The sequence below is a fragment of the Nicotiana tabacum genome, chromosome 8 (assembly GCF_000715075.1).
Source record: "Nicotiana tabacum cultivar K326 chromosome 8, ASM71507v2, whole genome shotgun sequence".
NCBI lineage: Eukaryota > Viridiplantae > Streptophyta > Magnoliopsida > Solanales > Solanaceae > Nicotiana > Nicotiana tabacum.
Genome location: NC_134087.1, coordinates 35,868,545 through 35,881,460, shown reverse-complemented (window position 1 = coordinate 35,881,460; position 12,916 = coordinate 35,868,545).

Genomic DNA, 12,916 nt, shown 5'->3' with positions numbered 1-12,916 from the left:
TCGGGACCTCAACCAAACATACCAACACATCCCATAACATCATTCAAACTTAGTCCAGCCTTCTAATCACTCAAAACAATACCAAAACACTTAATCAACCTCGGATTCAAGCCTAAGAACTTATAAACTTTCAAATTTCACAAATGACGCTGAAACCTATTAAATCACCTCCGAATGACCTAAAATTTTGCACACACATCCCAAATGACACAACGAACCTACTCCAACTTCAGGAATTCCAATCCGACCTCTATATCAAGATTTTCACTACCAACCAAAAAATGCCAAATTTTCAATTTTGCCAATTCAAGCCTAAATCTACCACGGACCTCCAAAAATACATTCCGATCACTCTCCTAAGTCCCAAACCACCTAACGAAGCTATCCAAACCATCAGAATTCATATTCGAGACCTTCTCCACATAAGTCAATATCCGGTTGACTTTTTCAACTTAAGCTTACTCAAAAGAGACTAAGTGTCTCATTCCTCTCCAAAACCACTCTGCACCCAAACCAACCAACTGAACAACACATAAAAAAACATAAATGGGGAAAATGGAGTGGTAACTCATGAAACGATCGGCCGGGTCATTACACTTTATTTCTAGTTCAAATTGCAGTAGGCATTTTAAATTGTACCTTTTAGTTTTCTTAGGAACAAATTGTACTAGGTACATGAGTTGTATCATTTAAGTTAGAGTTAACTTAAAGTAGTCGCAACAACTTGTGGCGTGTTGCTATAAGGGTTAGAGTTAATTCTTAGGTTTGCAAGAGGTTGTAAACTCGAGTTGTATCTTTCAAGTTAGAGTTAACTTGAAGTAGTCGTAATAGCCTATGGCGTGTTGCTACAAGGGTTATAATTAATCCTTAGGTTTGCATGATTTTGTAAACTGTGTTGTTAGCTCAGAGTTGTCGTGAAGTCTTTGGGAAAAATCCTACTGGGTAGTAGGTCATAGTTTTTTTACTTTTTGAGCCGGATTTCCATGTAGAAATTCTTATATTCTTTACTTTTTGCATTATTTATTCCGCAACTATAGTGTAAGGAACGTATAGAATAACCAGGTCCTTTAATAAACTAGTACATACGAAAATTCGGCACCACACAAATTTTCCTCTCTCTTTCTCTTGTGTGGTATTGAAGTATAAAACATCAAGTAGTAAAAGGCTTTTTCTGCCGAGATTATTGATCATTGGAAAGTTAAACTTATAATACCATTCTTTCATTCTTTCGTTCTTATTCTGATATCATTTGTTGTATATCATCGGTGTGACATTATAACGACTCAATTGGTTGTTTTGAGCATTTGTACTTCGCTCGGTAGTTTGGGGGCACGAGTAGCTCTATATGATGTATTAGGACTTGTGTGCAAAATTTGGGTTCATTCCAAGTTGATTTGATATAATTCGGCGTGAGTTTTTGGAAGTCAAAATTTTGAAAGTTCATTAAGTTTGATTTGAGGTGTATCTCGTTGTTTCGATATTGTTATGTGTGTTTTGAGGCCTCAAGTAGGTCCGTATTATGATATAAAACTTTTTGGTATGTTTAGATGGGGTCCTCAGGGGCTTAGGTGAGTTTTGGGTAGGTTTCGGTTGTGTTGCGCTCGTTTTTCTTATGGTTCGACGTCGTTTCTTCAAACATAAATGGTACCACATTGAACAAATGAGCTCCGATTTCTGTTTTTATTGAAGCATTAGATCCGTGTCGTAATTACGGAGCCATAGAAAAAAGAATCATCAAATTTGGACATCGTATGCGGATTTTATGGTCATTTTACTAAGAATTAGGTTGCCAGACTTTTCAGATTAATTACGAAATTGTCACTGTTATGTATTTAAAAATCTGCACTATTTCCAAATATTGAAACCAACATATCTCCTTCAATAAGGTCAAATGGAGTGATTCAAGAGCCTAACTTGACTAGAATTTCACAAGGAATCCATTGGAGGTATCAAAAATGAGTTTCGAGAAGATCTTTTGGCACAAGAAACGAGGCAGAACAGTGTTAAAATGAGGGTTTAATGCATTTAATATATTTTTGAGTTGAGGAACTCGAAATTGGGCAATTTTTTAGGCTCTTTTCAGCATATGAATTGGGTTACGAGCCATTCAGAGGTCAGAACGCACGTGATGGGATTCTTGGAGCATCGCTTGGCTTGCTTAGTGTCGGAATTGGCTTGTTTAAGATAAGTAACTCTTCTAAGCTTAGTGCTGAGGGTATGAAATCCCAAACTACATTTTATGTGATTGATATTGAGGTGACACACATGCTAGGTGATGGGCATGTGGGCGTGCACCTAGTGAAATGGGACTCTATTGTTCCTATGGCCTTGTATAGTGGCCCTATTTTGTTGATATTTGTGTTTTCATCATGTGATAAAGTAATTGAGCTGTCAATCATGCTAAATATTATGTTTAGGCTTTATGCTGATATTGTGTGTATCCATAATGGTTATATCTTACTGTCATCTCACTGATTTCCATAGATATTTTATACTAAGTCAGATTCATACATTCATATCGTATCTCAGTCTCAGCTGTTGTTGTTGATGCATCATATCATTGTTGTCAGGCTAGTTTCATGACATTTTGAGCCTGTGAGCGAGACTAGAGAGAGTGATGACTAAGTGAGGCCGAGGGCCTGATTGTGGGGATATAAATATATAGATGGATCGGGTTGCACGCCGCAACAATATATATATATGGATCAGGCTATACGCTGCAATGATATATGGATCAGGCTGCATGCCACAACGATATTGGGATGGGCTGCACGCCATAACAATATAGCGCTTGGGCTGTAGGAGTCCCTCCGGAGTCGTTACAACCCCAGTAAGTACAATTGACTATATATATGGATCGGGCTGCATGCCGCAGAAGTTATTATACAGCGCTAAGTGATTTAGTGTGATAAGTATTGAGCTTAGTAAGAGAGGATGCAAGTTAATGAGATTGAGTACTATGAGAGTGTGAGTACATGTTTCATCTCTGAAATACATGGCATTCACATGCATACATGACATACATGCATAGAGATGCATTCTTCCTCGTGCTATATAGTATCACGTCATTCATGACTTATTATATACATTGATATGTGGGTATGGAGAGGCACTTTATACTTGTTATTTGGAAAGAAATGAAACATTTTATTTATTGTGGAAAGGATATTTGGAAAATTACAGTTTTTAAACGTACTCGTACTTTTGGTATTTTCGGTAAGAGATCTGGGATTTTCTTTCACTGAGATATTTGAAAAGCATGACCATTTTCTGGAACTGTAAACGAGCTGAGTATTTTGAGATATCTCTTTTATACTTGTATTTATGTTGTTATGAACTATTGTGGAAATATTGGATTTGGACCCGATCTTGTGTTAGTTCATCACTGCTTTCAACCTGAGGTTAGGTTTGTTACTTTTTGAGTACATGGGATCAGTTGTACTCATACTGCACTTCCTAAACAGTGCGTGCAGATCCCGGATGCCGATGTTGCTATGTTCGATGGTTGCTAGATTTGAAGGCATATCCGCATTCCTGCTATAGCTGCCTCTTGTTCACGGTAGCCTTAGACTATAAAATTCTATTTATGTACTTTTCAAATAGACTATGTAATTGTTCCATTGTTGCTTTGTAAACTCCATTCGTAGAAGCTCATGATTTTTTTTAAAGTTAAATGAAACTGGATAATTGTTAATTGTCTTACCTGGTGGGTTGGGTTAGGTGCCATCACGACTGGTAGATTTTGGGTCATGACAAGTTGGTATCAGAGCTCTAGGTTCATAGGTTCGACAAGTCATGAGCAAGTGTCTAGTAGAGTCTTGCAGATCGGTATGATGACGTCTATATCTATCTTTGAGAGGCTACAAGATATTTAGGATATACTTCCCATCTTTCTTTCCTTATCGTGCGACACTGATTCAGCTTGAAGCATGATTCTTTGAATTCCTTCCATGCATTCGTATGCACATGTAAGCTCTCGCTATCAGCTGTACATCGACCGCTTGTAATTCATGGAAGAGGTGCGAGATGTAATTTCGATATTGCTGATGATGGGCCAGTCAGGAGAACTTGAGGCTGAGTTTTGACTGTGGTTTGAGAACATAGGTGTTGATTGTGTGAGCACGTGCTTTTGGATTTATATGTACGACAGTGTCCCTATTTGTAGAATTTATGGCTAGATGGCTACGTGATGAGTATGATGTGATTGCGAGATGTGTTCATATGGTTGAATGTGACGAGAAGGGTCTACTTGGAGTGTAGAAATAACTATTTGGTGCTTGATTTCCATCTTGATTTAATGTATAGTCCCGTGTTATGGGTGTGTTAAAGGGTCTTTTCATGTTGATTAGTTGAAGAGTGAAGTAGATTTCATGTTGCTATATGAGTTCAGACTCAGAAATATTAACTGATTGTGTAATGTTTATGATCGTGGAAGGGTATAGAGAGAGGTCGGTTTGAGGCAAAGCAGGTGGGCTATCTCCTGCGGGGTATCCTGAGGTTTGTGTGATCCCTATGATTATTTGTTGGGAGTTCTCTTTTACCAGTGAAATATGTGTTGTAATTTGAGTTTAGATCGCTTATGAGAATGTGCTTGACTATTTCGAGGATGAATATGAGATTTGCAAATGATTTGAGGTATTATATGGTTTGTGTTGCATGAACTTATGGAGGATTTAGTTGAATCTCACTGCAACATTATATCTATAATAAAGTATGGGCATTGGGAGTTATGGTGTGTTTTGATCTACGGCTTTGAGCCAAGTGGGATAGTCCGCTATTGATAAGTTGATTTCACGGTTATGTGTTGTATTGGTTTCGGTTTGAGGTATACTTGTGAATTAGTTATGTTCTGTAGAGGGTGAGATCGAGGATGACTTGAGTAAAGGAAATTCTGGGTAAACGTTATGAGTATATGAGAATCACGGAACAATTGTTATTGGTGAAGAATGTAATGTGTATGGAGCAGGAATATATTTGGTTGCATTAAAGTGGAGTTACTTCCTTGTGTGTTGGAGTGCTAATGGGGCACCGGTCATTCGATCCATTTGGTCGGTCTAATTGAGATTTGAGCAGCGTGGAAGACTCTCAAGAATGGTTCAAATGAATTAAAGATTTGAGCATGGCAATTGGGAATCTGCAGGATGTGTATTTGGCTAGAAACTGAGATTCGTATTGGAGGATGTCGGGACTTGTGGCATTTCTATATCATTATGGATTCTACATATCAGTATTAGGAAGGCTAAGGTAATGGCTTTAATGCAGAAGGTCTCTTCTGAGTGGGTATCTCGGTTGTGGTACTTTTAGGGTGATTAAGAGAGCATTCATCGGCTTATGAGCCTTAGGGCAGTATGGTTTATGCTAGGGTCTCGTGTGGTGAGTCTTGGTTGAGGATTGTGGTATTATGGAAATGAGAAGTATCAATTTGAAGGTAATTCAGAAGGAACTAGGATAAATAGGACAGCTTGGTAGTAGGTTGCATCGGCATAGTAATGGATGTGATTGGCTCTTTTGGTCCTTATGAGGTAGTGAGTTTCTACAGGTGTTTTGTGGAGGTACTCTTGGGTTTTGGTGGCCTGCATGGCTTGGTTGAGTTAGATAGATTCAGTTCTGATTGTTTATTTATGTGCAAATGGGTTTCGGAGAGTTGTCGATGGTTTCTACCATGGTTTGAGATGTATATTTTCTACTGGTGTGAGGAGCATGTGATGTATAATGATTTTCTTCGGATAAAATCAAATGGATAGTTCTTGGCTAATTGAGTGAGTAGTTTCTTGTGACTCGGAGTGGATTACGAATTTCTCGTATTTTTTGTATGATGACATAGTATATGCAATGTGTTGTATAAGATTGAGATTTGCATGTGTAAGATCACAGTTCAGTTTTGAAGGGGAAGTCATGAGTCCTTAGGCAACATGGACAGTTTCAGATGACTAGGTAAATAACATTACTATTTGGTATGGCTTGATGAGAGTATATATTTCAGAAGGGGGGATGTGTTTTAATTTATAGATACTTCATTGGTATTGTGGCACTCTCCTAGTTGATCGACTGCTGGTGTTCAAATTTTTCTTTGTGGCACAGAAGAATTATAGAGCTATTCCTTGCAGGATGATCGTGTATGAGAGATGTGTTAGACATTCAGGCAGTGGAGTTGGGATCAGATATGGTGGTTCATATGTTCTATGGATTTGGAAACTGAGAGCTTTTAGGAGTAGATTGTTGCATGGTTGTGTACTGTGAAGTGTGGCAGAAGCTAGCCAGATGATAGTATGTGTTATGATTCAGTCATTGTAGACTTTCGAAGGATTATTTATCTATTTGTGGGTGACCGGAGTTTATTTGGGGGTCCATTGGTAGGTCCAATTAGGATGTGTATTCTATACCGAGTCGGATTGGTTGGCTTCATACTGCTATTGCTAAGGGATGTGCCATTTGGTTGTTGTTGAGCTTATTCGTGTTTTGAAATGATCTATGAGTTACTCTTTTATGCCACAAGGAGTTTTGATTTGTTGATTATATGAACATATAGTGCGGTTCTATTTGAGCTTTATAGCGGAATTTGAGCGAGATGAGTATTTAGATATTGTATGATTGATTGAGTGTTGGCTATGTTCTTTCCTGATTGTGGTATTGTGTTATTTGCTCTCCGTGGTTACGATGATGCAATTTGGGTGCTTGATGTCGAATTTTGCGTGGTTATTGATTTTGAGCAGGGTGGATCGAGGTACATAATATGGACTAGCATTTGGATGGGTTACACATTGTAGCGGAGTTATGTTGAGACTGATCTTTTGTGTTAGATTCGTATGTTTTGGTTATATGATGTGTGATAGGTTCTTAGCATTGCTTTGTAGCGGTACATGTTGAGCTTGCGAGATAGTTCCTTCGTCTGAGTCATTTTCCATGATTGAGTACATTTGGAATGTTGCTTATTGGTGCACAAATTGCACGAGTTGCGGCATTAGACTGTATTAATATGCCATGTCATGAGAGTGATTATATTAGATGGGATGAGGTCATCGTACATAGAATGGGTGCTATCGGATCAGACTGCGGTATATTTGGAAGGATATTGATGCTGATCAGCTTAGAAGTTTGTTATAGTTCCTATCAAAAGAGAGAGAGTTTCACAACTTGTTGGTCTGACGAATGTTTATGAGTTTATGCCTATTTCTTTCATTGTTGGCAGTATATGAAGGTGTTAGAATGAGGCTCTGTTTGATAAGAGGTTTATTACCAGTATTAGGTTGTTCTGAGCAGCTACTGTGATTAGAAGTTATCGCTATGAGTGTTTAAGTTATATGGTATATCATGTGATTTCATTATTGAGTTATGTTTATGGCTTGATACATCTTGTTCAGACTTATACAGTGTGTAGATGCGAGATTTTGATCTTATAGAAAATTTTGGATGTGGAAATTGGATTCGAAGGCTTATGGGCTAGGTTGGATTAAGAAATTTCAGTCATGTTGTGTTATCAGATCTATATGGGATAGGATGACGTGGGATCACCCCCGGGTATGTGCATAGTGAGGTTACACGACAATTTGGCGGCTTTTGAAACAACTCTAGGCACGTTCGAGGATGAACGTATGTTTAAGTGAGGGAGAATATAACGACCTGACCGGTCATTTTGAGCATTTGCACTTCACTCGGTAGTTTGGGGGCACGAGTAGCTCCGTATGATGTATTAGGACTTGTGTGCAAATTTGGGTTCATTCCGAGTTGATTTGATATGTTTCGGCGTGAGTTTTTGGAAGTCGAAAGTTTGAAAGTTCATTAAGTTTGATTTGAGGTGCATTTCGTCGTTTCAATATTGTTATGTGTGTTTTGAGGCCTCGAGTAGGTCCGTATTATGATATGAAACTTTTTGGTATGTTTAGACGGGGTCCCGAGGGACTCAGGTGAGTTTCGGATAGGTTTGGGTTGTGTTGCGCTCGTTTTTCTTATATTTCGACGTCGTTTCTTCAAGCATATATGATACCACATTGAACAAATGAGTTCCTATTTCTGTTTTTATTAAAGCACTAGATCCGTATCGTAATTATGGAGTCATAGCAAAAAGAATCGTCAAATTTGGACATCGTATGAGAATTTTATGGTCATTTTACTAAGAATTGGGTTGCTAGATTTTTCAAATTAATTACGACATTGCCACTGCTGCGTATTTAAAAATCTGCACTATTTTCAAATATTGAAACCAACATATCTCCTTCAATATAAGGTCAAATGGAGTGATTCAAGAGCCTAACTTGACTAGAATTTCACAAGGAATTCATTGGAAGTATCAAAGTGATTTTTGAGATCTTTTGGCACAAGAAACGAGGTAGAATAGTGTTAAAACGAGTGTTTTATGCATTTAATATATTTTGAGTTGGGGAGATCGGAATTGGGCAATTTTTCGAGGCACTTTTAAGCATATAAATTGGGTTTCGATCCATTTGGAGGTTGGAACGCACATGATGGGATTCTTGTAGCATCGCTTGGCTTGCTCGGTGTCGAAATTGGCTTGTTTAAGATAAGTAATTCTTCTAAGCTTAGTGCTGAGGGTATGAAACACCAAACTACGTATTATGTGATTGGTATTGAGGTGACGCACATGCTAGGTGACAGGCGTGTGGGCGTGCACCCTATGAAATGGGACTCTGTTGTTCCCATGGCCCTGTATAGTGGCCCTATTTTATTGATATTTGTGTTTTCATCATGTGATAAAGTAATTGAGGTGTCAATCATGCTAAATATTATGTTTAGGCTTTATGTTGATATTGTTTGTACTTATAGGGGTTATTTTTTACTGTCATCTCACTGATTTCCATTGATTTTTGGTACTCAATCATATTCATGCATTCATATCGTATCTCAGTCCCAATTGTTGTTGTTGATGCATCATATTAGTGTTGTCGGGCTCGTTTCATGACATTTTGAGCCCGTGTGCGAGACTGGAGAGAGTGATGACTAAGTGAGGCCGAGGGCCTGATTGTGGGGATATAAATATATATATAGATCGGGCTGCACGCCGCAGCAATATATATATATATATATATATATATATATATATATATATATATATATATATATATATATATATATATATATATATATATATAGATCGGGCTGCACACCGCAGTGATATGTTGGATCGGGCTGCACGCCGCAATGATATAGCGCTTGGGCTGTAGGAGCCCCTCCGGAGTCTGTATACTCCAAGTGAGCATAGTCGACTATATATATGGATCAGGATGCACGCCACAATAGTTATTATACAGTGCTGAGTGATTTAGTGTGCTGAGTATTGAGCTTAGCAAGAGAGGATGCAAGGTAATGAGATTGAGTACTATGAGAGTGTGAGTACATGTTTTATCTCTGAGATACATGTCATTCACATGCATACATGACATACAGGCATAAAGATGCATTCTTCCTCATGCTATATAGTATCACGTCATTCATGACATATTATATACATTGATATGTGGGTATGGAAATGCACTTTATACCTGTTATTTGAAAAAAAATGAAACATTTTATTTATTGTGGAAAGAATATTTGGAAAATTACAGTTTTCAAACTTTCTCGTACTTTTGGCATTTTAGGTAAGAGATCTGGGATTTTCTTTCACTGAGATATTTGAAAAGCATGACCATTTTCAGGAACTGTGAACGAGTAGAGTATTTTACTTTTGAGATATCTCTTTTATACTTGCATTTTTGTTGTTATGAACTGTTGTGGAAATATTGGCTTTGGACCCGATCTTGTGTTAGGTCATCACTGCTTTCAACCTGAGGTTAGGTTTGTTACTTTTTGAGTACATGAGGTCGGTTGTACTCATACTGCACTTCCTAAACAGTGCTTGCATATCCCGGATGTCGATGTTGCTACGTTCGATGGTTGCTGGATTTTAAGGCGTATTCGCGTTCCTGCTGTAGTTGTCTCTTGTTCACGATAGCCTTATACTGTAAAATTCTGTTTATGTACTTTTCAAACAGACTGTGTAATTGTTCCATTGTTGCTTTGTAATCTCCATTCGTAGAAGCTCATGATTTGTACTACCAGTCCTTGGAAAATGTATAAGATTTAGATAATTCTCTTGTTTAATTATTTTTATTAAGTTAAATGAAACTGGATAATTGTTAATTGGCTTACCTAGCGGGTTGGAGTAGGCGTCATCACAACTGGTGGATTTTGGGTAGTGACAGACATAAGGAAAGAGAAATGTACCAGATCTATTATTCTTAAATAGAAAAGAAAAGAAAAGAAAAGAAAAGAAAAGAAAAATACTCAATGAAATAAAACAATAAAAGAAATTTAAAAGAATATTGTAGAGAAAAGTAGAGAGAGAATTCTTATTGATTTGGGATAAAAACCCCTTTATTTATAGGGAAAAAGTAACTTAGCCGCAAAGTAACAAACTCCAAAATTTCTCTAAAAGATAGGCATTCACAATCAATAAAATATTATTTATAATACTCACCCTTGAATAAACATTCAACTTATAATGTGCCTCGTTAAAACCTTAACTAAGATAAAACCCAATGGAAAAAATTCTAGTGAAGGAAAAAGAGTACACATATCTAACAATATGCTTTTTGGTTGCCTCGTTAAAAACCTTGCAAGGAAAATCCAGTGGGAACCTTATAAAGAAAAAAGAGTACAACATGTATTAATTCCCCCGATGAGACAATCAATCACATCTTTGAGCCTTCGCATTCTAATCTTATGCACCATCTTCAAAAAATTATTGGTAGAGATTTGATAAACAAATAAGCCATATTAACTTGAATAAGTATGTTGCACCTTCAAATCATCATTCTTGATAGGTATGTAATGTCTTCATATAATATCGTGGAATGGCATTTTCACTGTTTTCATAGAGGTAAAAATTCTCGCTATCACATTATCATGCTTATAGTTATAGCAAGATAATATGTGCATAAATTGTACTTAGGATGTGGTACTTTAAGACCAAGAATTGTATATGCTTTAAACGATTTAAATCCTTCAGGGATTGTCATATAAGCCATATAGATAGACTTTAGATGCATATCAAGTTTCATGTCATGCTAGACGTATAAGATAGATAAAAGTGATTGCATACACCATTGACTTTATACTTTCAAGTGTTTGAACTGTAGGTCCAAAACTACATGTCTTTTATATAAAAACTATTCTGCCTGAATTGTATCTCCAGACTTAAGATCATCATATATATTTAGCGTTATCATAGATATAGTCGATAAATATTTTACATCAATTTCAACATCCTCTTTTTTTCATAAAGGTATAACATAGAGATTTTTTTATTCATATTTTTCAGGTACATGAACCTCTCTTGAGATTTTATGAAGTGTTATGTCATATGATCTTCTAAACAACTTGCCTCCTTATTATGATTATTTGGATCATTTGCTAATCTTCTTAATCAAGAATTTTATTTGAAATCGATTTCTCTATACGCTTTAAGCATATCATAGACTTTTTCCTTCTAGGACTTATTCTAATAGGAGCATTTGCAGTGGGAATATAGTTACTTTATTTGGATTAGCAAATACGTCTGGCATGCATTGCAATATACTGCAGATGAATTATCTTTTTATGAACTTCAAGTTCATAATATCTTATTCGGAGATCTAGATGTACAAATGATAATTATTACACAAAACCTTTTCTCAATTGTTTATCCTATCTACCCCTCATATTAAAAAAACTAACTTGCTTCCTCAACTTAGGAAATCTACCTTTTTACGTTATGGTGTTAACTAAAATATACACCACACATCAATAACAATAAGATAAAATTATTTGGTTCCGGACCTTGAACCACTTGTGAGGGAAAAATGTAATATAGTTTTGTATATAAGGTATATCAAACTTATATAGATAACTTTGTTCTCATAGGTAATAATTTAGCTATTAATTGGAGATACTCAATAAATTATTTTGGTAAACCAACTGTGATGTAAACCTACTTATCAAGATGAACTATCTTGAATAAAAAATCTGGAAATTATGCTCTAAATTAGATTATTGAGCAAGTTACCTCGCAAACATCATGTTGCGGATTAATAATAATAGCACATGTAACTGTCGCATAGATGCATCTTAAGTGGTATACATAGCAGGTGAATGAGTACATATTCACCTTTGATATTTCGAGCATTCATGAGATTCAATGTCAATTTTAGTTGGTCTATTAATTAATGAGAACAAGCAACATAAGAGAATTCGTAAAAAGTTTTCTTGTTCTTTAATATTTACCCATGTGAATTCTCTTTTATTTTTGCACATCATACTTAAATTAAGATTTCTCAATAGGCCATGCCTGATAAAGCGATCTGTATCAGTAAACTTCAGGTTTACATCATGACATGTGCAATAATTAATTAAACTCCAATTTACTATGATATGGGTTTTTATAGCAATAAACAACCAGTTTACTGTGTCATGCAATTTTACTATTTTTTGTTGTTGTACAAATCAAGCAATAAAGCGGGTAGTTTTCATATAGATATTACCCTGCTACAATTATAGTAATATAAAGATGTTAATTCTTCTCATTATTTATAGTCCCAATACAACCATCCTTTTCGCAAACACTTTAGAAACTCAACAAATTTCTTTGAGACTTACTACGACATATTAACTTATTGATAATTAATTTTATTTCTCCAAAATAGTATAATTGGCTCTTCTAGAGTTCTCAATTAATTTTGTGCTATCACATATTCTGTAACATCCATATGATGAATATCTCTTTCAAGGAGAAAGTTATATCATTATGGTCATTGTCAAAACCATTGTAGGCAAGATATGTTGCATCCATTACTTTTACCCTATAATAATCACATTACCGTAATATTTTTGTCATAATCACAATAGATACGTGATCAATGTCCGTTCATGCCATAATAATGAAATT